This window comes from Ictalurus punctatus, chromosome 13 (assembly GCF_001660625.3).
Source record: "Ictalurus punctatus breed USDA103 chromosome 13, Coco_2.0, whole genome shotgun sequence".
NCBI classification, from domain to species: domain Eukaryota; kingdom Metazoa; phylum Chordata; class Actinopteri; order Siluriformes; family Ictaluridae; genus Ictalurus; species Ictalurus punctatus.
This window is the reverse complement of record NC_030428.2, coordinates 1301596-1327990: the sequence shown is the minus strand read 5'-3', so window position 1 is coordinate 1327990 and position 26395 is coordinate 1301596. Positions and strand designations below refer to the sequence as shown.

The 26395-nt window shown below is 46.2% G+C and overlaps 1 protein-coding gene across 1 annotated transcript in view; it reads right to left on the bottom strand.

Annotated features, from left to right (window-relative positions):
* Positions 1 to 24850, bottom strand: part of raraa (retinoic acid receptor, alpha a) — a 79945-nt gene extending 55095 nt beyond the window's left edge. Inside the window, exon 1 of the mRNA XM_017482884.3 lies at positions 24502 to 24850. The gene's annotated coding sequence lies outside the window, so the exon portion shown is untranslated. The remainder of the gene's footprint in view (positions 1 to 24501) is intronic.
* Between the last annotated feature and the right edge of the window lie 1545 nt (positions 24851 to 26395).

Here is a 26395-nt window from a genome sequence, read left to right as displayed (position 1 = left end):
AGGTGGTTACTTAGCCTATATACTGAATACGGTGGTTGGTTTGGGACACGCCCACAGTGGAGTAATGAAGGTGTTTAGTGATTAGGGAGTATGAAAGAATTTGGATGGAAGTCAGCATTACGAGTCGGTGTGGAACGAGGCAGGAGAAGGAGAAGATTAGGAAAGACAGGAGGGATTCTTCTGCATCCGACGAGAGGGATGGTTACGCAACGTTCGCAAAATAGAGCGCACTGATCAAAGCATGGCAAAGACCCGAGCCTAAAGCCGTCTCACACCCACACAGTCACGGATTTCTTCCTCTATGAATATATTTACCTCCCGTAGAGAGACGAGGCAGTGAGGATCAAACACGGGAACTTCGCCTGAACTTCGCCTGAACTTCCCGAAATTACTTACTGAAGAGCAGACATGCTAAAAACACAAGCTTCCTCTAGTTCACAATATAAGTATTATTATTCCAGAAATATATTCATACATCATCATCATCATTGTCGTCATCATCGTACGGAAAACTGAAAGTCGCAGTGTTAACTCTGACACCGGAGACTCCTTCCATGTCAAATAAACGTCTCCTTATCCTTTAAAAAAAAAAAAAACATCCCTCTGAGCGAGCCGTTAATATAGAAACTGAGAACGGTGCCTGGCGTCTGCCATTTTACACGAAAACCAACCACGTTCAGTTAGCACAAACAAGATGGCGGTCGTATCTTTGATGTCCGAGTGGCGCAGAAGAGCGAAAGTTTTTAAACAAATTTTTAGCCCGCTTTTAGACTCAAACATGGGAGTGTTTCTGTTACAGAAGCTAAGCTAAGCTTGGAGATGAGGGAGTTAGCCTCGTTTTATTAATGAAACAGCAATGAATCAGCAAAATGGACGAGTCCGTGTACGCACACACACACACACACACACACACACACACACACACACACACAAGGTTCAGGGGTCAGCCATCTTTAAATCACCCTCCGTTTACACAAGAATGAAATATCAGTTCCGGCTGCTTTCTGCCCTACTTTTCTTCCTCTCGTCTCTTAACCTAGAGCGCTAACCTCGAGCGTTAAACCAACAAAACCACAGTTTATGATGACATAAAGAGGAATGAACTAGGGGACAGCACAAGGAATGCCAGTCGGGCCTCTGCAGCACCGTCTCCCTCCATCCTCCATCCTCCTCCTCCTCCACCTCCTCTCTTTTGCTGAGGCACATGTGTTTTTATTTACCGTAGCAGCGAACGCTAGATCTGCGCGCCTCAGAGTGCCTTCTTTGTGCGAGACCTCATCAATCAGGCGTCTCGGATCGGGAACCGAAAAAGCAGACGAGAGACAAAAGGAGAAGAAGAAGACGGGGGACGAAGGAGGGAGGGAGGGAGTGACCCGAGCTCAAGGCGCTCGATAAATCAGCGCTCAACAATAACACACGCGGCGTAACGTGGCTAAGCTAATTCATCACCTCAGCACGAGGCCCAACAGGAGATCTCTTATCTGAGTGCGGGTGGGGGAGGGGTACGCGTGAGGTGGGTCTAGTAAAAACAGTCAACACCTTGAGCTTCAAATTGCATTCAGAGGACTTTGTACATGACTGAATAGTTCATATTTTTTTAAAAACTTGGATTCGAGAGTAACGTGAACACAGTTAGCCTAGCTAGCTAAACTGTTGTAGCTTAATGGCAACAACAGTAGCGGAATTACTTCGAGGGAACATCCATAGCTAATAATTGGTCGTTGTTTTTTTTTTTAGATTCTAAACATGTAGACGTAGACGTTTTTTTTTTTTTTTTAATAGGCGAAAGTTGTGCTTGAACCCCCCATTCACGCCCTTCCCTGTTATCCCTCACCTCTGCTCCTTCACCTCTTATTGATTATTTATGTATTTAGCAGTTGCAAGGAGAAAAAACCCCCCCCCAACAACACCACCAACAGATGAACCGCCAAGTGAACAATCCACGGACATCACCGTCAAGGTTAGCGAATCTCGCTTGTGGGTGTGGCCTATTTGCAGGTTATTACTGATGGATGAACGGTCACCACAAACGAATGATCTCGCAGGTTAAACAGCACCGTCTTCATTCGAACGGTAACTCGGTCGGTGGGAAAGCCGACTAAAACCTAGACCTGACAGGATTGTAGGAAGCGTAAGCAAGTATTCTGGAAGCTTCTGGAAACACTGCTGTTCATTTGACAAGAATTTAACTGTATAGCCACTTTGGACTGAACTCACTGCAGTATGTTCGAGTCCGGTGGGCTTTTACGGGTGGTATGCAGCGATAACGTGTAACTGGCGGTCATTTAACATCGCTTAATTGAACCAAACGTCTTCTTGGAAAAGAGCGGCCTTTCCTTGCGAGTGGTTTCCTCGTTAACTGAAAACGAGTTGGACGCAGCCTTTAAAACTGGCCCATGATCGCCCAAGCACCTGGGGTTCATTCCGACGAGATGCCCTGGCATTGCTCACAGAGTGTTATTATTGCTGACCGATGGGCTGTATGTGTCCACAACACACTGCTTTTATCACTGGGAAACAGCTGCCACAACAAAAATTCCACCACCAAAACGCACTAATTCGCTCGCTACAGCTAAAAAAAGAAAGAAAGAAAGACCGGTTCTGCTGCCACTTACAAATTGCTGCCAACACCAGAACTATTCAAAAGGTGCTGCCACTAAAGCAATATTTGTCACTAAAATTGCAGCCACTAGAAAAGCGTTTGCCACTCAAAAAAATAAATCGCTGCCACTAAACAAATCGCTGCCACTAAACAAACTGCTGCCACATCGATCGTTCTGGCCACTAAAAACAACTGCTTCCATGCCAAAAAATAAATAAAGAAATTGTTGCCCCTAAAAAAACTGCTGCCACTCAAATAGTTTCCACCACTAAAAAAACTGCTGCCAATAATAAAAATGGCTGCCACTAACATTCGGGTTAAACGCTTCGGCGTTAACTGACCTCCAGACCCAGTCCAAGATCACGTCAAACCCTTCAAGATGGCTGACGTTAGGATAAAACGTGAGACGCTCTGGTCTGATCTGGTCTGGATCGGCATGCCCGAGAGGTCTTTGTGATCCTTCGTGTGACGCTTCGACATTTACAGCACAATGGACGTCTGTGAGCGCAGCGGCAGCGCAGGCGATGACGTTCGTTAAACGCTCCCTTCTCACGGCTTTTTTTCTCTCTTCCCTTTCTTTCTTTTTTACGAGCCGCTCGAGGCCCTTCAGAAATTTCCTCTATTAAACTTTTTATGGTATCCGTCGAACATGGCAGGACAAACGAAAAGGAACCCGAATGAAGAAGATACTAAAGGTTCAAACCGAGCCGTGATTAGCAGCGCTGGCGTTCCCTTCGAGCCCAGGACAGACCGGAGAACGGAGCTCGCAAACCTCAGAGGTTTAGGAAAAACTTTACGCTCGATTGTGAAGCACTTCAAAATTTACGACACGGAGGGTACGAAGGATTCGAGTTTGGCAACCGGGTTTGGTCCCCCCCCCCCTCCACCGAGCTCCACCAAAGCCGCTTCTGGACTCTCGGCTCGACACGACTCTCCACGCTAAATGAAAAAGTTTTTTATTCCCCGCTTCTGCAGTCTCCAGCTTTCCTCCGGTCATTAGGTGCGGCTCGAAGAGCGCGCTGTGTTGTGGAGACGGCGAATGTTTTTAGCAGCTCCTCATGAAATAGTGCGAGGGCGCCAGGACGGGCCGCGAATCGCCGTCCAAAATGAAACCTAAACTAGTAAAAGGGATCAAAGGAGAAATCACAACAAAACAATCGCTGGATTTGGCAGGAAAAAATCGCTGCTGAGTGCTCCAGAGAGAGAGATAGCGAGAGAGAGAGAGAGATATCACAACAGTGTAATCCCTGGAAATAATAATCCCCGTCCGAAGCTAGCTAACCTAGCTAACGTTAGTGATATTAAAATTGCGGTTGCTATGGGAACAGCTTTGGCTGCCGTTAAATAAATCACAGAGAACTCGACAACACGAGCCTCAAGACATGCATCCTGAGATCCCGCTCGTCTTGCTCTCTGGCCCGCGAGCTAGCTCGCCGAGGTAGTCAGCGTCGGCGATGTTTAGTAATTATGCAAATAAGGCGTGATTCCTGGCTTCCGACTGGAAGAAAAAAATATACAAAAAAAACGTTTGAATAAAACCACAACATGTTAATAATAATAATATAATAATAACGTAATAATAATAATAATAATAATAATAACCAGACGTGTTCCTGTCTTATCGAAATTCTGGGAATGTTAGGAAGACACTGAAGTGGCTCCTAATTAGCATAACCATGCATATTCATAGACCCTGGCATGTCTAATGAGATGAAGGTGGAGTCCATTGTTTTGTGATATTTTTTTTTTGTCCATTAATCGACAGAAAAGGGCAGCAGCTCCTTTAAAAGAGTGTGCAGCTCAGCCCAACTGCACTGGACGTGTGTATGTGTGTGTGTGTGTGTGTGTGTGTGTGTTTTGTAGGAGGGAGAGCGTCGCTGCTCAGGAACGGCACGGAAAACGTATTTATGGTTCAGGCTGCCAAGATTCTGTCAGAAGATGAAGCAGGACCGTGGACAGTGTAACACACACACACACACACACACTATATTAAGGACACTATTAACTGAACAGCTCTATTACATACAACACAGATGCACACTTAATACGCCGACTTAATAGTGTGTTTAATATAGTGAACCACCTCACACACACACACACACACACACACACACACACACACACACACACAATTACAGTGGGGCTGCCAAAATGGTCTCTTACAGCTTCCTTTAAACAACATTCATGGCTGTGAAAGAGAGAGCTTTAATATGGAACCACACAAACACACACACACACACACACACACACACACACACACCTGCACACGCACATGCAACCCCCCAAAACCAAAACGCAGCTTGTCGTGTTAGAGACCGCAGCGTGTCGACCGGTTCGTCTCCAAGATGTCGTTAAAGTTACAGATTTACTTCCGACTCTTATAAAGGACTGACACTGGAGACTCCTTCCACATTCCATTCCATAACATCCCATTCATGGGCACGTTACTATAGAAACGGCAACGAATTAAGAATGAGCGCGTTAACATAAACCCGCGCTACACAGAGCCGCAGTTCTAGAAAACGAACCAATGCATTCCGACCAATCGGCATCCAGGAGTCAACAAACCTGAATATGATGGGTGAAATGAAGAGGGCGGGAACGAGAGAGCGAGAGAGAGAGAGAGATGTGAGTAATGGAGGGATGTGAAACAAAAACAGGAAATAATCACTGACAGGGATGAGGTTTTGCCTCGTTCCAAGTGTGTGTGTGTGTGTGTGTGTGTGTGTGTCTGCCAAAAAGCTATGATGAGGAAGTGAGCTACATAACAGTACTCTGTGTGTGTGTGTGTGTGACCACAGAAACATGGTGTGAAACATCTCCCAGAGGGCAACACACCGCACACACTGTTCAACACTATACCCAACTGCTAAAAATCCTCCACCACCCAAACCCACACCCACACACACACACACACACACAGAGCTAACCCTAGCAGCTAGAAGCTTATCCGCTTAATACAGCAATGTTATGGGGCAATTCAATACAATTTTTTTTATTTATTTAACCATAATATCCCAGGGTTCGAGATCCCATCGGTGTCCTTCTGCCAGCGCCGAAGAATCCGGAAATATCCACTTAAGCAGCACAAGCTCGCTACTCGGCATCTGCACCATCATTTTTGGCGTTTTCAGCATTATCATATTCACCAGCGATTTTAAACTTTAACAAGAGGAGGTAACTGTGGCTATGTTGGTCACGTGGGAGAATTCCGGAGTACGGGAAAATTCCACGCTATTCTGACTTCACTCAAAATGGTGGTTGTAGATTTTAATGTAATATTTAGCTAGGGTTAGCATACATAGATGTTCATGTTGAACATCTTCTCAAACCAAGGTGGGAAGTGGGAATTATTCCCAAGTAATATTTTTCCTCATCAGACATAAACACAACATGATTATTATCTAATATACATAAATCTGTTATCTGTGCTGGTGATTTCCTGCTTAAACTAACAATACGAGTTCGGTTAGTCACAAACGAGAAAGCACGACCGGTCCAAAGCTAACTCCAGGTCTTTCCCGGCACTTCTTTCTCGTTTTCCAACCTCACAGTCGTTTGCGCCGTGCCTGGGCCCCCCATGTGACCCCCGACCCCACATCCTGTCTTGCAGAGGAGCTCGTTTCCCGTTTGCAGCACGGGGCCGGCTCAGGACTGGCGCTCTCGCTCTCTCGTTCTCTCTCGCTCTCATTCTCCGTCACGTGCTCCCTTCTTTTATCTTTGTAGAAGATACGGGAGATGAAACAGGAGCCTTAAGCAGACAGATTTCCACATTCTCTCTCCTAAAGCCAGCGTAAGAGCTGGGGTCTTATTCTAAAGCAAGACCCTTCCGGTAGAAATCCAAAAAACGACTTTTGGATGAATTACATCTCTAACATGTCTACTCTTAAAATTTCACTGTTTTGTCCACTGGCGGGGGTTCAAGCCCCGCCCACTCCACAATCATATATCCATGAAAAGCTTGTCGTCAGGTCAAGTAACATGCCATTAGGATGCACACATCAATTTCCTGTAGAGAGTAGAGTGGAAACACCTCATATTTCTAAAAACAAAAAAATCCTTCAAATCTGTTTATGTATGCATATTTAATTAGACGGAGCCTTATTTGCATAAATAACCGCATATTTCAAGAAAACCTCCCAATGCCAAAAATGTGTACAAATATCAGAATATCAGCAAGCGGCGCAGACCGATTGTGATATCTTAATGTTTTCAAAAACTGCATCTTGCCTTAAAGAAGAACCACGACTGCGGTGGGAGCCAATAAAACTTGAGGTTTTTGCAATTTTACCAAGAAAAGTCCTGAGGAGGACGACACTACAAGTGGAGGAGTGAATCTTGGGAGGCGTATACAAGCCAAGGAAACACACGTGGCCTTGAGATGCGAGACGGCCGACTGTGTGTATACACCCAAAGGTTACACGACTGAGCAGAACTGTAATGCTAGTCTAGCTCTTAGATACTTGCACATCATACTCCACCCTCTGGCTCCCAGAGGAACAAGCAGGGAGTCCTGAAAAGCTGCCAAGTCATGAATCCCGAGCCAAGGACCAAGACCAGGACAATGAGGGTTAAGGCGTGGGGGCATAAGCCAGAGATCCCCTGTGGAAACAAAACCATAAAATGCAAAACTCCAGAGCTGATGGAGGGGTGGAGGGAACCTCACTGTGGCCAAGAACTATTAATATTCCTTGACAAGAGCATCATGATGTGGAACAGATCACATGCTGCGCACCGGGTGCAGGGCAGTTTTTCCTGCGATTTCTCATGACGTGACAGATTTGAGCGCAATCCTTTTTTTTTTTTTTGTCTTGACACTGTTTGGCGGAGATGTGATTCGCTGGATTTATTTGGCTTTCGGAATGCATGGTGAAACAGATCAAACTGAGCAGAGAGACCAAAGCTGTCAACCATCGTAACTGAAAAGCTGATTTCATTAGGCAAGTTAGACAGTTCTCTGCATGATATGTCCTGGCTGGACACACACACACACACACACACACACACACATATACTCACCAAGAAACCATACAGGGTTCTCAATGGGATGCCAAGACAGCAGAGATTGTTCAGACCAGATTTACCTTAACTATTCATGAGAGCTGCTGCGCTGATCTCGCTGGGCTCTACGGCAAAAGGTATATAGGAAGTATAAATAAATACGTGCGCACACACCCGAGAATCAGCAGTACATCGCCTCCGACTCCACACGCCAATATTTTTGCACAACCTGAGCAGCAAAGCTGCCTCCCGTTGGCGTCGGCCTCCACTTTCAGATTCACAGAGGAATTTGCAGGGGTCCCGGAAAGCTTCCGTGTCCCGCTGAGTCTGGAGCCTGGAACCAAGACCAGGACAACGGGAATGGAGTTCCCGGGACGTGAGCTTGGAGACCCCCTGTGGAAACGAACTCTGAAACTCCAGATCCGACGGAGGGTCAGACGGAACCTTGCCGCATGGAGAAATGATTAATATTCCTTGACAAGAGTGGCGTAATATGGATCACAGCTGCATGGGGACAGTATTTGTCTGACTCAAGCTGGAGGAAAAGAGCCTCGATACTGCAAATCAGTGTTTCGTTCAGTGGTGAACCACAGAATCAGCTCAGGTTTCAGCGTTACTCAGCGAGATCATGCTCCAAAACTGTAAACAAACAATCTCATGTGGGAAGTCGGAGTTTGCTCGACCGCGATTTTGGCCTAAGCTGCCGAAACACTGTTTATCACTAGGTGTATCCGAAACCATAGGTCGGTATTAAAGTCAAAAATTGGACACAGACAGTGTTGCTCAATGTTTTCATCATTTATTTCTCTTCAGACTCTCACAAATCGGAAATAGAGCAGAAGGTGCTTGTAAGGTTATTTTGTACTTGGTCCAGGAGACAGGTTTTTGAGTATAGGGGACATGTCTTCTTCATTTTTGCGCACTGAAGGCATCATGTGGGCCCGAGATCGTTCATGCAACACAAAAAAACATGCCAGTGTCTATTAGTCATAAATTAAACACAGGAATTTATAAGCCATTTGTTGTTTGCGATGCCCCAAACGAAAAGGCCAAGTTCTCAATAGCCAAACCTTACAATGGGCAAGCGAGGGCATATTATTATGCTAATCCCAGTAATTGTTCAGGCTCTTCTTCCCTGAGCTGGTAGGAGATGATTTAGGGCGACAGTGTTGCTTTAAGAGCTGCCTGTAGGGGGTGGAGGGGGATGTCGTAGATCACTGCTCTCATTAATCAATTAACACGACCCCCTTCCAGCCACCTGTCTAACAGCATCGCTTAGCACAACATTCCAAAGCTCGACCATGCATCTAGATAATGCCTGAGCATTAATCGTGCCTGCTAGCACGCCGTCCTTTCTTCTCTTCTGCATTTTTATATATTCTGATAGGAGATGAAAAGTTTCCAGTTGACCGTTTACAGTGAGAAACGCTTAGCTCAAAATATTGAACATATTCATTTATAAAACTTTATCAGAAGGAAATTAATTGGACTTGGTGGTAGCCGGGGACGGGCGGGGGGGGTGGTGGGGGGTTAGTAATGCACCAAAAGTGAAATCAATAACAATTAAAAATAGTGCTTAATTTAAACCGTCGTGCACGGCTCATTTCTACAAATAGTACCAGTGACTCGTTGCCAGATTGAGCAAGATTCCCAGCACCTGGGCTGTTTTTAACGAACTCGACGTGTAAAAACATTGCTGTTGGGCTTATAAATATAATGTTTCAGTTCCAGGGGTGGTTCATAGTAATCCGGACTTCAAACTGAAATTCTGGGGCTTTTTGTGTACATCTGATATTCAGCCGCTACCTGATCCGTTTTATGGCATAAAGAAGCAAATCCCACGTTCGCATATTGTTCATTTTTTCATCTTCGTTTTTCAATGAAGTTTCTACCAACATCTCTGATGTAGAATAAAAATACAGCTTTTCAATTTCCTGAATTTCAGCCTCGACCAAGAATCGATCATTGTTAGTTATTATCCCACACTTTTGAGCTACAGACATGCTGACCATGATGGAAAGAACAGTGCTGGTGCCCAGACAGAGAGGGAGAGAGACAGACAGATGAGGTTCACGCCTCGGTATGATGTTGGCTAAGCACCAGGCAGTGAGCGTGAGTAACCTCTGATGATGGCTGACAGTGCTGACATTGAAGGAATCCTCAAGGAATCCTATAGCAGATCACATCTGGAGTGAGACTCAAGCAATGAGGGGAAAAAAAAATCTCTTTAAATATTTCATGATTTGGTGTGTTCAGGGGAGAAAAGAGTAGACGAGTCTCAAATCCGACTCCTCCGGCCAGATCAGATGTCCAGAAATGGTTAAACAAGTGTCTGAGAGCGATGTGGAGATATTTTTATGTGAATCACCCCCCTGACGAGACCCTCACGGCCAGACAGTCTCTTTTCAACAACCCCCTATTGTCTCTGCATAACAGTGCACTCTCCAGAAAACCACACTTCAGCCTTTGTGTAATTCAAAACCATTCTTTGAAATAGGCTGAAACGGGGCACCATCCTCAAACACCCAGTGAGCAGACATGGAGACAGCAGATTTTTTTTAATAGGGAAAGTCACCAGGCTTCAAGACTTCAGGCTACGTGCTTCGGGCTCCAAGTCCCACGGGATATCCGAGTTTACAGAACAGGAAGTTTAAGGGAGTGACGTACTATACTGCAGCTGTTGAGGAGTTGCAGTCTCATTTCCACCTGCAAGCCGACTCGCCAAGAGGCCGCGGTGCCCTCGATTCTGTGGTTCCAAAACTGACTACGCGACAAACAGCTGCAGACTCCGGACTCCCGCTCTCTGCCACAGCTGCGGATGTGTTGCAACCTTTTGCGAGTTCTTATTTTAGGGATCATTAAAGTTTCCCCAATGACGCAAAAAGAGCTTCTCAAGAGCAACAACTTTGACAATCAGTGAACAACTCCCATTTCTTTACTGATAATGAGTCTTTATTGGCCACGTATACGTTACAGCACGGTGACATTCTGCATGGGGTAGTTGGGATCAGAGTGCAGGTTCAGCTATGATACAGCGCCCCCTGGAGCAGAGAGGGTTAAGGCCCTTGCTCAAGGGCCCAACAGGGACAGCTTGGCAGCGCCACCCGACCTTCTGATCATTAAACCAGAGCCTTAACCGCTAAGCCACCACTGCCCCAGTGACCAACAGGCAACCTCCTCCCCAAGAGCGCTATCTGCAAACCCGTGGAGGATCCTCGCCCGTGCGTACACCATTTCACAGCGACGGATCGTGTAAACGTCCGTCAACAATAGCGGCCACGCTTCTGTGCGCTATAAGCATCTTTCTCGATGAGAAGGAACGTGCAATCGTTGTGAAATGCCTCAAGATGTCAGCATGGAGGTTAAAAAAAAGAAAAAAAAACGATTCTGATGATGGCATTCTTGCCGTCCTCCGCTGTTTCTCGTCCAGCTAAAGTTAACTCTCCTGTGAGAAACCTAAACTGTGCAGCACTCATGGGTCAAGGGTCACAAAGCAAGGCAGACCCAGCAGATGGATTTCATTTACAAAGGACTTGCCTTGAGAGTACGAAAACCATAACATGGAGTCGGGAGAGCCAAACACGGATCCGTGCCAAATGCAAAAACAAAGTAGATTTGCATAACTCTTAGTTACTACAGGAAGTAGTGAGGCATATGGGGCCAAAAGCAAACAAAAAGTGCTTTCTTATTTCTGCAAGCCTACACCAAGATACCATCAGGAATTTGAATATCTTACACTGTTGCGTCATGCTGACTAATCCAAGATCGAATTCTCTACTAAATTTTGCTTGGTGTGGAACTAAATCTAATATATAGCCCTTAAGGACAAGCTGGAATCAGCACTGTCCTGATTGTAACCTTGCTAGCTTGTTTAAGCATGATTCGTTTGTACTAATCATGGCACCGATCCCAAACCCAGTATCTGGTATCAGCAGTTGGCCGAAACCAGCAAAAAAACATATCGGATCCTGTGATAAATACAGGCCAAGACTGGAAATGGATTTGGAAAAGAAATATATTTTTGGAACTGGAAATATTTTACATATAAGTGACTGATTTTATTCAGGATTGATTTTATTACATCTATATTTTATTATATTTTTTGTGTGAAAGAAAGAGTTTAACTGTGAAGTTAAAAAAACAACATTTTATCACTTGGTAGTTTTGACAGAAATGATATCAGATGGATATGAGATGGATCTGTACTGTCTGAGCCTCGAGGTTTCTGTATTGTACGTATTGAGAAAGTGGTATTGTGTAATCTCTCGACTTCAAACGACAAACGTTTTGTGATGTACAACATTTACTACTAAAGTCCTGCCTTCAGATAGCCTTCACTTTTTACATCACTGTAGAATTACAGAAAAAATATGATACAATGTAACCTCCCCCTCCACCACACCCAATTACATTCCACTCCTTTCCCCTCCCCCTCCCAGTTACATTTCACCTCCCGTTCCCCCAATTACATTCCACCCCTTTCCACTTCCCCAGTTACATTTCACCTCCCCCCACACCCAGTTACGTTTGACCCCCCCTCCTCAGTTACATTTCACCTCCCCCTCCTCCAAATCCAGTAACATTTCACCTCCTCCTCCCCCAGTTACATTTCACCTCCTTCTCCCCAGTTACATTCCAACCCCCTCCCCCCAGTTACATTTCACCTCCCCCTCCCCCAGTTACATTTCACCTCCTCCTCCCCAGTTACATTCCAACCCCCTCCCCCAGTTACATTTCACCTCCTCCTCCCCAGTTACATTCCAACCCCCTCCCCCAGTTACATTTCACCTCCCCCTCCCCCTCCCCCAGTTACATTTCACCTCCCCCTCCCCAGTTACATTCCAACCCCCTCCCCCAGTTACATTTCACCTCCTCCTCCCCAGTTACATTTCACCTCCTCCTCCCCCTCCCCCAGTTACATTTCACCTCCTCCTCCCCCTCCCCCAGTTACATTCCACCTCCCCCTCCCCCAGTTACATTTCACCTCCTCCTCCCCCAAACCCAGTTACATTCCAACCCCCTCCCCCCAGTTACATTTCAGCTCCTCCTCCCCCTCCCCCAAACCCAGTTACATTCCAACCCCCTCCCCCCAGTTACATTTCACCTCCCCCTCCCCAGTTACATTTCACCTCCTCCTCCCCCTCCCCAGTTACATTCCAACCCCCTCCCCCCAGTTACATTTCACCTCCTCCTCCCCCTCCCCCAGTTACATTTCACCTCCCCCTCCCCAGTTACATTCCAACCCCCTCCCCCAGTTACATTTCACCTCCTTCTCCCCCTCCCCAGTTACATTCCAACCCCCTCCCCCAAAATCAGTTACATTCCAACCCCCTCCCCCAGTTACATTTCACCTCCTCCTCCCCCAGTTACATTTCACCTCCTCCTCCCCCTCCCCCAGTTACATTTCACCTCCCCCTCCCCAGTTACATTCCAACCCCCTCCCCCCAGTTACATTTCAGCTCCTCCTCCCCCTCCCCCAAACCCAGTTACATTCCAACCCCCTCCCCCCAGTTACATTTCACCTCCCCCTCCCCAGTTACATTTCACCTCCCCCTCCCCAGTTACATTCCAACCCCCTCCCCCCAGTTACATTTCAGCTCCTCCTCCCCCTCCCCCAAACCCAGTTACATTCCAACCCCCTCCCCCCAGTTACATTTCACCTCCCCCTCCCCAGTTACATTTCACCTCCTCCTCCCCCTCCCCAGTTACATTCCAACCCCCTCCCCCCAGTTACATTTCACCTCCTCCTCCCCCTCCCCCAGTTACATTTCACCTCCCCCTCCCCAGTTACATTCCAACCCCCTCCCCCAGTTACATTTCACCTCCCCCTCCCCAGTTACATTCCAACCCCCTCCCCCAGTTACATTTCACCTCCTTCTCCCCCTCCCCAGTTACATTCCAACCCCCTCCCCCAAAATCAGTTACATTCCAACCCCCTCCCCCAGTTACATTTCACCTCCTCCTCCACCAGTTACATTTCACCTCCTCCTCCCCCTCCCCAGTTACATTTCACCTCCTCCTCCCCCTCCCCCAGTTACATTCCACCTCCCCCTCCCCCAGTTACATTTCACCTCCTCCTCCCCCAAACCCAGTTACATTCCAACCCCCTCCCCCCAGTTACATTTCACCCCCCCTCCCCCAGTTACATTTCACCTCCTCCTCCCCCTCCCGAGTTACATTCCAACCCCCTCCCCCCAGTTACATTTCACCTCCCCCTCCCCCAGTTACATTTCACCTCCTCCTCCCCCTCCCCAGTTACATTCCAACCCCCTCCCCCAGTTACATTTCACCTCCCCCAGTTACATTTCACCTCCTCCTCCCCCTCCCCAGTTACATTCCAACCCCCTCCCCCCAGTTACATTTCACCTCCCCCTCCCCCAGTTACATTTCACCTCCTCCTCCCCCTCCCCAGTTACATTCCAACCCCCTCCCCCCAGTTACATTTCACCTCCCCCTTTCCCAGTTACATTTCACCTTCTCCTCCCCCAAACCCAGTTACATTCCAACCCCCTCCCCCAGTTACATTTCACCCCCCCTCCCCAGTTACATTTCACCTCCCCCTTTCCCAGTTACATTTCACCTCCTCCCCCAGTTACATTTCACCTCCTCCTCCCCCTCCCCAGTTACATTCCAACCCCCTCCCCCAGTTACATTTCACCTCCTCCTCCCCCAGTTACATTTCACCTCCTCCTCCCCCTCCCCCAGTTACATTTCAACCCCCTCCCCCAGTTACATTTCACCTCCCCCTCCCCCAAACCCAGTTACATTTCAACCCCCTCCCCCAAACCCAGTTACATTTCAACCCCCTCCCCCAGTTACATTTCACCTCGCCCATCTACATTTCACACCCCTCCCCCACACCCAGTCACATTTCACCTGTCTTGGGCTCCCAGCCACGGACAGTCAGGATTCAAACTTGCTATCTGAGGATGATCGGGTGAACGCTTTTCTGGAGCTTCCGGAGCTTGATTCCAACAAGCACGTTTGTTTGGGAAAATGACCACTTTTAGAACAACACTCAAATCCCCGCCCACCCGAACATTCAATTTCACTGAAAAATACACTGCGGAATAAAAACGTTCAAATTAATATTTCACACCGTCTTTTAAACAGCCAGTTGTTGGTGAAGAAACACTGTAACGAATCGCACAGGGACAAACCAAAGTGGCCTTTAAGAAGTCATCACCGAACCCCCACCCCATCCCTACAGGTTTTACGGCTGTGTGGCAGGACTCGGATCAAAGGTCAAAGACAGTGACATTTTCAGGGCCAAAGGGTGATGAGCAACATTTATCACAACTAAGGCATTCTCTGCAAATAAATCGCCATGGCAACCAGCTGAAAAACCTGAAAAGATTGCTATCTTGTCAACCTTGGATACTAATAAAGACCTACTACTGGTGGTGCTTTATACAGTGTGTGTGTGTGTGTGTAGCATTGAGAACCCGACAAGCCGAGCTGGCACCAGCCACTTTAGTGCTTACTGAAGAGTTACGTCAGGGAGGGAGGTTTTTCTTTTTCTCTTTCGTTTTTTTCTATTATTTTTAACGATCACGGGCTGAACTGAATCAGCTCCAGATGCTGGCGCGTAATCAGACTACTGGCACGTCACGCATCTTTAAAAGCTGTTAAAATTACATTAAGCACACAATATAATGGGCCAAAACAAAGAGGGGAGGAAAAAAAAGAGCTGGAAGTCATATTCCCTGTATGAGGTATGTTTACCGCAAATCCAAATCGACTGATTCCAAAACTCTGGCCACTGGGCAGCGACAGCTCTCAGAACAAAGGTCGTTTGTGCACAAGTTGCAGAAGAGGCGAGTTACAACACTAAAGCCTTCAGTGATGGCTAAAGGACATGTTCTGGGCACGTACGCACCGCTCCCCACCCACCCGATAACAGCTGTTTATAGTACAGTAGAGATGTTCTTCAGTGGAATTCAGTACGTACATATTACTTACTCCACAGTGCTCTTGAATTTTGATTGGTCAGAAAGTCTTGATTCATTTTGACAATAATGTCGTTTTTTTTTTTTTCTTCTTCCTAACCTCAAGAGAGATAAAAATACAGGGCGGTGTGATGGTGTGATGTGGCTGACGCACTGAAGAGGTGCAAGTTTGCCAGACGTCGTCCGGGAGAACCGCGACAGACGGGACGGCTTTCGAGGACACCGAGTGGAAAGAGCGTGGTGTAGGTTTCTGTCCATTTTTCGGTCGCAGATTTGCAAGAAAAAGTTTGCATGCAAACTTTGGAAAGACTGAAGAATCTGAGACCGAGACGAACGCAGTGCACAACGGGCCTCTTTCGCTTTCATCCAGCCACAAATGTTCCGTCAAAGGAAGCCATAAACCAAAAACGTTGCTGCTCTGACAACACGTGAAAAAGTTCCAGTGTCTTCCCCCAGTGGATTCTTCCACTTGATGGATTGAAGCATTGTGAAAGACTCGTTAAGGGGTGATTTGTTAATGCTGATCTCCGAGTCCTTGCACTAGTTGCCATAGGTTTCCCATTTGGACGTGCAGCTCCTTCCATCGGGTCGTGAAGTTAATGGGAATTTAAAAAAGGAAATACGTTGGTGGTTTTTGACGAATGCCTTTTTGAAGCGGGTCTGCGCGAGGAATGCAACAGAGGGATAGCAAGATGAAATAAATGAACGTGTGATGGCGGGAGGCCTGCCTCGGGGATTCATTTACACCAAGGAGCGCTCGACTCCTGGGAATACATCTCTGTCGCAAATGTAAATGTTTCTACAACGTTTTTTTTTTTTCGATGAGCGAATTGATCAGCAGTGTGTTACACCACCTATGGCAAGAAGACACAATGTTCTCTGATACTTGAATGGAAATGTTGACTTCTAAAACATTTATGAATCACACCCAAGTTTCCAAAGCTTAGGCGTCAACCTTTCACAAGTTTCCATCTTTTTATGAATATTGCTTTTATATATATATTTATTTTTTTTATTATCCTGCCACTGACTAAAAGAATTTTGCTTTAAAGCTCAGACAAGTTATTGACCTTATTCACTTTAACCAAAGAAAATATTTCCCTTAATATACACTACCACTGTATGGAGTGAAATACACGTCATGTAAGGTTACAAATAAAGCATGAGCATCGGATCATACGCAGCAAACACAAACCCACAAAAGCGTTACGTCTGGGCCAGAGTCAGCACGTTTAATGCGCACGACGGCCCAAACAACACGCTGGGGACATTCACGGTGCTCGGACCCGAGGAAAATGTGGCTCCTCGAGAGGAAAATGAGGTCATTTTTAACTCCCCAGCTCTCGGCTATAATGGCCGTGGTCAATGGAGTGTGTGGGGACGCTGTTCGAGCGCAGGCGATACGGAAGCGCGGGTTCATAAATTACAAAACATTGCGGGGACGAGGCCTAATCACCTCTGTGCTGTCACCTAGCAGAAGGGGAAGCTGGTTTAATTTACGCCGGCACATCCATCACTGCTCAGGCTAATTTCATTCACACCAGTCCTCAGACTGTGGGAGAGCTTCATTGCTACGTTTCTGTGCTTCACCGCTATTGAGACTTTGGGGGTTTCCCCCCCCCCAACCCTAAGGGCTGATGTATCTCATAAATGGCCTCTTTGGTACCTCCTAGAGAGAGTCAGAGGGGAATGTACGAAACGGCTGCTGCAGGATACAAAGAGTGTTTCGAGATTGTGGGACGAACTAGCAATATGCGAAAGCAGTTAAACTATGTGGGCAGTTACTGCCAAGGATAGAATCTCCAGACCGGTTAGCTCACAGCCAAACAGCTTGACTGGCTCTTTGAGAACATTTTGGGAAATCTCTCAGCATTAAATATATGTTGATGCATTTGACCATGTTTGACATTTTGGCCGAGGCGTTTTGGGGTGCTGTGCTGACGCAGAGCTACTTTTACCACCCTGAAGCTGATTGTTTTCTTATAACAGCATGTATAAGAAGACGTCATGTCATCCTTCATATACGTTTCTAGTTATGTTAAACGGTGCGGCAGCTTTACCTCTGGCTGTTACAAAGCGCTCGACACTGGAGACTCCTTCCGTTATGTTAAATAAGCATCTCCTTACACGAAACACCGTCTCAACTATCCGCAATACGCTGTATGATTTTACTATAAAAAAAGCGGTGTACGGAATGTTGGCCAGATCTGGCAACCCTTCCTGTAATCTCACGAGGCAGCGGTTTCAGGTTCAGACACTCGTTTATCTCAAGTGCGTCTGTGTAAAAAGATCTCATTTGCGTCTCTGTGCACTACAACAGAACGTCAACCAGGCAGAAGGTTACGACAAAGTTGTGTAACGTGTGCGGTTTTGGAGTTACGCCAGTTTAGTGAGGACATCAAGCCAAAGAACTGCACTGTGCAACAATGCAGCCTTTTTTGTACGATACTGCACGGTTAATAATCCAAATCCAGAACTATCTGTATCCTAATCTAGTCCCTGTGTCTGTTTCCCATCACAAGTACAGAGGAGTTTCAATGTAGGCAATTGTTCTGAATGAAGCTGAGGGTGCCAATACTTTTATCTTGGATGGGGTGAGCTGTGCCTTTTCAATGACTTAATCTCGAGAAGCGTTTCATCGGGAACTTTGTACTTTCTAACAGTCTATAGATGTCTATAGGAATACGGCCGATACGGTAGCGTTACTCTTAGCGTTCTTCTTACTTCTTACCATTCCCACCCTCCGTTTAAAACATCCTCACACACTCACTGTAAGAGCAAACCCATCTGACTTTCCGACTCCACACACTCTCTCTCTCACACACACGCAAAGACAAAAATGAAGATGAAACACAATGGAACTCGAGCGGCCCTCGAGGCGAGGAGCACTTCCAGCAAATTAGCGACAAATTGAGAGGGAGAAAAGGAGGAGAATGAGAATCCTGGCTGAAGTGGAGGGACAGGAGGGAGTAACAAGATAGAGAATGGTAGCGGGAAGGAGTGTGTGTGTGTGTGTGTGGGGAGGGGGGTGTTGTGAATCAGATTTTCTATGACAATGTGCTTAAGTTTGCCGTTTCAAAGGAAGAACAAACCATCCGTCAAAACTAATTGTGCTGTCCTGCCGAGGAAAGCCACAGCCCAATGGAGGGCATTTATTAAAGAGGAGGGGGGTTTGGAAGAGATAGGTACTGTACTTACAGCTCCAAACCTCTACCCAAGACACTAATCCTTCTAATCTTTCTACACACACACACACACACACACACACACACAAACTCCAATCCCAGTCCCAGATCACACCAGCACTGGGGTGGATAAATACATTTACCTCTGGTCGTTACTGGAGAATATAAACATAGTGCAGATTTCACAGGTGGCCGAGCACGTCTCAAACCCATGAGCAAGACCGAGAGAGAGAGCGAGAGGGGGAGAAACGCAGCTACACTGATACACAATAAAATATAAAAGCCTCTTTCACTACAAAAGGTCACCAGGTTCAGTTACAGTCCGGTATGATTAACTCCAGGCGCTTGATATGTGTAATGATACTGTAGTGTAACGGGGGCGAATTACAAAACCACGTCAGCACTTTCACAACAAATAGAAGGCCGAACAGCTTGTTCCAGTTGGGATGCTGATAGCGGGCAAAGGACATGAAGCCAAGAACTGCAATGCTCCATGATTATTATTATTATTATTATGATTATGGCCTATTTCTTCCCAACTACACATATGGGCTTTTCTTTTTCAATTTGACCAGGAATGTAGAAGCTTTACGAGTTGTTTAAGGGCCTTTCATGAACTGTTACCAAAAAGAAGCCCAAATTAGTGGCGTCTGTTTTCCGCAGACTTTCTCTCCACAGCACTGGGAGAATTCCCACCATCCCGCCTCGTCTCCGTTCGGTTCGTCGTCGAAGCCGGGGCCGCTTCTTTCCCACAGATAAAGTCGAGTATCACGGCGTTGGACCGGGAAGCACCTGACGAGAGACCGCTTGGCAGCAGGGACCTCTTTTACTGTAAGCGCATGTGAGAGTACTTGGCCAAATGTGTTGCAGAACACAGCGTGCCCCCTTTAAGAGGCTGAAACAAGGCGGCGGAGTTATCCTATCTCTCTGACCTAGTTGCTCCCTCTCCCTCTCATCTCTCCATTCTTCATCTCGCTTGGATCCGTGCTGTCTGACACGTGAAAACTTTAATACCATCAAAGACGCAGGAGAAATAGCCGAAAAGACGGGGTGGTTTGAGGGGGGGGGTGGGATATAAAAAGAAAAGCCTTCATAAGCCTTGCGATAGATTCGAGTCCTGGTGTGGACTCGCTAATGGCGGAAGAGCATCAGCATTCACGGAGCTTCCGCACTCGTCTCAGCACATCATAGGGGTTTTAACTTCCCAATCCTGCCTTTCATTCACAATCTCTCTGCACTTCTCAGGCCTTTCCCACACTCCCCCTGCTCCCCCCGAGACGCTTCAGGGTGAATCACATGTTACTGCGGCTAATCCAGACCGCCGCAACCTCGCTGTCAGGTGACCGCAGCGTTAGACGCAATGTTCACTCAGAGAAACATCCTCAGCTACATCAGTTGGATTACAGCGATTATAATAAGCACTGCTCGAATGTGCAAACCCCTTATCAAACATCTACTAATGGCTCGTAGCGTCTGTGATAACCATCTCGGAAAACAAATTACGCTGTGCGAATTATGCAGAATAATGTCTGGTGTGTTTCCAGAATCTACTTCAACCTCCTCTATGAGAGAATTAGCATTGCAGCTGTAACTCTGCTAGGTATTAAAAAGCGCCCCTGGTTGGGGGGTTCTTGAAGTTTCGGATCGTGCCCGTGATTATATGGTTTATAGTGCCAACTTTGATAGCCAGACACAACCATCTGGGATTATTGGATGAAACGCTCATGAATGTCTCGAAAGACATTCTCTACTATTTACAACCACACAGATTGCTGGGGATAACGACAGCCCGTTATAAAAAAAAAAAAAGGACAAAACATTATGATCGCTCCTCCAAGCAGGACGACGGAAGCTCTTCTTGGCAAATGAGGTTTTACGCCTCTGCATGCCACGGCTCGATGCCTCGGCCCTAATTTGTCCGTGTGGTTTGGGCTGATCTGTTCGCCTCACTTGGTCTGACCACATCAACATGAACAAGTGGGAGGCTCCTGGCAGCCGTGTACCAGTCCGACAGCATGGCACACGGCTGAGTGTTCTCCACAAACAGAGCCAGCTTGCTTCAGAGCCAGACAGCCTCCAGAAACAGATTCCACATTCTGATCCCAGATCTAATGCAATCTATAAACAGTGTGTACTTCCAGAATCTGCTCCTGGAGCTAAAACAATGCCTTATTTCTTCAATGCCAACGTCACAGCCTTCCAGAGATAACATTCTCTAGAAATAGAACCTGTCTCCAGAGATAACGTTCTCCAGAAACAGAACTTGTCTTCAAAAACAGAACCTGTCTCCACAGCTAACGTTCTCCAGAAACAGAACCTGTCTCCAGAGCTAACGTTCTCCAGAAACAGAACCTGTCTCCACAGCTAACGTTCTCCAGAAACAGAACCTGTCTCCACAGCTAACGTTCTCCAGAAACAGAACCTGTCTCTAGAGCTAATGTTCTCCAGAAACAGAACCTGTCTCCAGAGATAACGTTCTCCAGAAACTGATCCTGTCTCCAAAATGTATGTTCTCCAGAAGCAGAACCTGTCTCTAGAGGTAATGATCTCCAAAAACAGAACCTGTCTCCAGAGCTAACGTTCTCCAGAAACAGAACCTGTCTCCACAGCTAACGTTCTCCAGAAACAGAACCTGTCTCTAGAGCTAATGTTCTCCAGAAACAGAACCTGTCTCCAGAGCTAACGTTCTCCAGAAACAGAACCTGTCTCCAGAGCTAACGTTCTCCAGAAACAGAACCTGTCTCCACAGCTAACGTTCTCCAGAAACAGAACCTGTCTCCACAGCTAACGTTCTCCAGAAACAGAACCTGTCTCCACAGCTAACGTTCTCCAGAAACAGAACCTGTCTCTAGAGCTAACGTTCTCCAGAAACAGAACCTGTCTCCAGAGATAACGTTCTCCAGAAACTGATCCTGTCTCCAAAATGTATGTTCTCCAGAAGCAGAACCTGTCTCTAGAGGTAATGATCTCCAAAAACACAACCTGCCTTCAGAGTTCTACAGATACAGAACCCAGCTACAGAGCTAATGTTTTTAAGAAACAGAACCTGTCTCGAGACAAAACACTTTCCAGGAACAGAGCCTGCTTTAATTGGAGCCAAGCAGATTCCAAAAATATCCAAGGTGGTGAATATCCAGATACTGCTTAAAATGAACAACTTATATAAATAAACAGAGCCTGTTTAACAGCTCGTAGCTTAACAGCTTCTAGAAATAAAAGCCAAGACCCCACAAACAGAGCCTGTTTCCATAAATAATGTCTTCCAGAAACAAACTCTGTTTTCTTCAATGCCAAAACCTGCTTCTCCAGAATCCGAGCCAGCTATCTTTAGAGCACGCTTCCAGAAATAACAGAACCTACTTCCTTTAGAGATGAACAACCTCCAGATAAAGGGATAACGGTCTCTACGTTCAAAGCCTGCTCTCAGAATTAATTATCTTGAGAAACAAACCTGTTCCCAAAGTTAATTCCAGAATCCAGAGCCTGCTTTCCTCAGAAGCGAGTCTTCCTGAAACCTACTTCCAGAGTAAAACCGCTTCAAGTGACGCCACCTAACTCCAAAAACAGAACCTGCATTCGTCAGAAATATTTGTCTTCAAGCTTGCTCGCAGTGCCAAAAGAAACAGCACCTGACTCGGACGCAAACAACCTGCAGAACTGAAAGCGAAACAGACCCCACTGCCAGAGCTGCCACAGTCCAGAACCAGGGCCGGCTCTCTTCAGTTATATGTCCTTCAGAAACAAAGACCAAAAAAAAAAATCTATGTCTGGTTGCTTCAGAGCCTAAACAACTTCTGAGAACGGCTTCCGGAGATAACAGCCTCTGAAGTATAAAATGTGTAGGAAGTCAAGAGACTAATCAGGATTTATGACACCCAGTCCAGCTGAAGAGTGCTTCACACCCCAAACGACCGCCACGCTGAGCTGTAACCTAGACTGAAACTCGAACTCGCAGAGGATAGAACTCGAGCGTGATGCTTTGAGGCCCGGTGTGTTGGGGGTTTTTCAGGAAAAACACCAGTAAGTTTTGCCGCAAAAGAATATACGACGAGGAACTTTGGTGCACAACAAAAGCACAACAATCCCTAACTGGTTTAACTTGTGCTTTAAATGTAGATCTGACAGTTTGACACCATCAGGACCCGGTACAGTGACACAGCGCTATGCTAAGCCCCGCAACAATAGCACCATTGTCACAATCACAATCCACTGCATTGTGTGTGCGCGCGTTAGTTGTTTTTTTTTTTTGGTACACTCCACATTGACACACTCCGGTCCTCTACAAAACGTCCAGTCCTTCTGCCGTCCTCTTCCAGAAAACAATCTGTTCCAAGGACCATGTGAGGAAAAAAAATAAGTTAAATAAACTCAGCGGCTGAAAACGAAAAACTATTTTTGCCAGGAGATGTTGAGTCACTATCACGTTTTTTTTTTCCCCCTCTTGGTTTTTCCATTCTGTGTTCTGGCATTCATCTTATAAGGAAGTGTAGAGGGAGAAAAGTGTTCTCTTTTTTTTTCTCTTTCTGCTGGATCTGGTGGAACTGATTGAGGTAGAACAAAACAACATGAACACACTTGTCAGTGAATAAACAGTGACTAAGCGTGCTGAATTTGCATAAATTACTGCTTCGAACATCATGGATTCTGATTGGTCAGAAGTAGCGACAGTAGCGCAGGTTTATTATATTAACGTGCGCTGTCTAATTCGTCACTGTTTCTATAGTAACAGCTCGGGTCTCGACTCATACGGCGGACGCCTGACGTAAACGGATTTTTTTTTTTTTTTTAAATAAATGTTTTTTAAACGTGTGTAATCGTCGTTACGGTGAAGATGTCCATTTAAAAATGTATGGAAGGAGTCTCCAGTGTTAATGCTTTGTCGCAGGTAAACCTGTAACTTTTCGTACGTCGTCAGGACCGAGTTGCACCAACATTGAGTATTTGATTCATTGCGTAATGGGATAATTGGTAACCAAGTATCCCGTTAATATAATGACTATATGAGGAGGATAACGACGGTCTTAAACTTCCTCCATTTGTATACAATCTGTCCGACTTGTAGATTGGTGGAGTCCAGACTCTTTAGAGATTTTGGAGGTCCTCAGAAATCTCCTTCATCTGTGCCGTGATACACTTCCACGAACGTGTCTTGTGAAGACCAAACTCTGACAGATTCCTGTTTTGAAAAAATAAATAAACAAAACACACCGCTCACTCACTCATACCTCATCGTCGACCCACTGACCGAAAACACCCGAGTCCGATCCTAGACGTTCACGTAGTTTCGTCCCTCACAGATGTGTAACACTAGATCATTTTCCTCGGTTTACCCGGAATATTAGCCCGTGCGTCCTCTATAGGAAAACTGAGCGATGCGGCGGCGCTTTGGTCTTTCGGTCTGTCCGGCTCGTCGTGCCGAGCCGAGTCGCTTCAACGTCTACTCTGGGTTTCTCATCAATACCGTCTCGAGCCTGGCCGTCATCGCTTTACGTTCGATATCAGTGATGATGAAACGATATATAACCCCTGATGTCCCCGTGTGACGCCAGAGCCGCCGCACAACCCCGGACTTCTCACCGGAATAACGCCACACGCATCGACATCGACGTCAACCAGCACTCACTCTTTAAACACAGGAGGAATATTCCAATCCAAACAGATTTAATGTGCTCGAGGGAAGAGTTCAACTTTAAATAACAACATGTCAGAATGAGAAATGCTAAGTTTCGAGAACAAGGAAAAAACAACAACTACTCATGAATACCTGTGAGCTGTAACCTGTTGGCTCCGCCCACCGGCGTCTCGCGACCGATGGAAGTTTCTCTTCGGGTCTGACGCGATGCGCTGTGATGTGATGTGATGATGTTACTCCAGTGAGTCGTGCCGCTGTTTTCTCGTGCTGTGTGTGTGTGTGTGTGTGTGTGTGTGTGTGTGTGTGTGTGTGTGACCCTCCCCGTGCACAAGTGACCTCCAAATGTTAAGCCGGAATGCGGGATCAGAAACGGCGCGCGCGTCGGACCGACTCGGACGTGGAGACGGGAAGTGGGAACGGAGATCCGCGCGAGGCAGAGGAAGCCACAGCGGCCATTCGGAGTCACGTGCCTGCGTGTGCAACTGTGTGTATGTATGTGTTTTGTGAAACCCGACGCGCGCGAATGACCCCGCCTCCCTCCCCTCTCCGTTTCCTCTCGCGCGCAGCGCCGGTCCGTCTGGCGGGGGAGTGTCCCCGTTAACCCCTTGTCTCAATTTCTGAGGTTACATAATGTCCTCAAATCCAGCGGTGTTCCACTGTACTGCGGGGGTTTTTGGAACATGCATGAAGTTACACAAGAGCACCACCATCACCACTAACATGTCATCAACATATGATCTGAAACTCTTATTCTGGTCCCCAAAAAGATGACAGATGTAGGTCACGGCACCATGAACAAGGGGCGTGGCGTCTTTGATTGACAAGCTCTTCTAATGAATCCTCCTTCCAGAAAAATGACATACGTGCTTACATGTGATTTTTTACTTTTTCCCTGAAATTTAACACGTGGCATCACGTGAATGTGTTAAATAACAGGTTTAGCACGTGAAACACGTGGGTGTCATGAGCAATGTGATAACTAACACCATATGAAAAGTTCGCATTTGGGAAAAAATAATCAATCAATTATTTGGGGGATTGGGAGAATGATGTGTTTTAAAAACACGTGAAATTAATCACGTCATCACGTGAAAACGTTTTTTTTTTTTTTTTTAAAGCACATGAATTACGTGTTAATCACTCGAATAGAAATGAATCATGTGGGTTACATTTCTGTAAGGGATCGATCAGACGCAATCGCACTCGTCTGTCGTAGCGAGGCAACAGGAAAGACCGGCAGCGGAGGATTTATCGGTTGAAAAAACGTTCCTTCACTATACATGACGTCGCTAAGATAGACTCTGCTACCATGTGATCATATAATCCTCCTAAACCTTCAGGAGTTATTTTAAATCCTAAACGAGGCAGCTATATACGTTGGCAGTTCATTACGAGATGCCCCACCGAGGTCACGGAGGCTTTTAGGAACTGCAGAGAGCCGATTTAGCATTAGCATTAACATTAGCACTAACCCCCCGTTGAGAAGAATTACCAAAGTCATTACTGCTTCCAGTTGGATCATGTTGTTTTTATGGTCAGGGATTTGGTGCCGTTTGGGCTTTTCCCTAATGGCTCCATCTCATAATTAAATTGTAAATTGTGCTAATGGGTTAAAAAGGTGACCTGTAACTGATTCCATGGCCCTTTGATGGTGTTTCTTATGCAGCAAGGAAACAGGAAGTCACTGTATAAAAAGTATTTAGGCTTTTTTTTCTCCACATTTATTTTCATTTATTTGTAAGGATTTTTTTTTTACATATGTACAGTGTGTTTCAGTGTGTTTCAGTGTGTTACAATGTATTACAATGTGTTACAGTGTGTTAGTGTGTTACAGTGTGTTACAGTGTGTTAGTGTGTTTCAGTGTGTTACAGTGTGTTACAGTGTGTTAGTGTGTTACAGTGTGTTACAGTGTGTTACAGTGTGTTACAGTGTGTTAGTGTGTTTCAGTGTGTTACAGTGTGTTACAGTGTGTTAGTGTGTTATAGTGTTACAGTGTGTTAGTGTGTTATAGTGTTACAGTGTGTT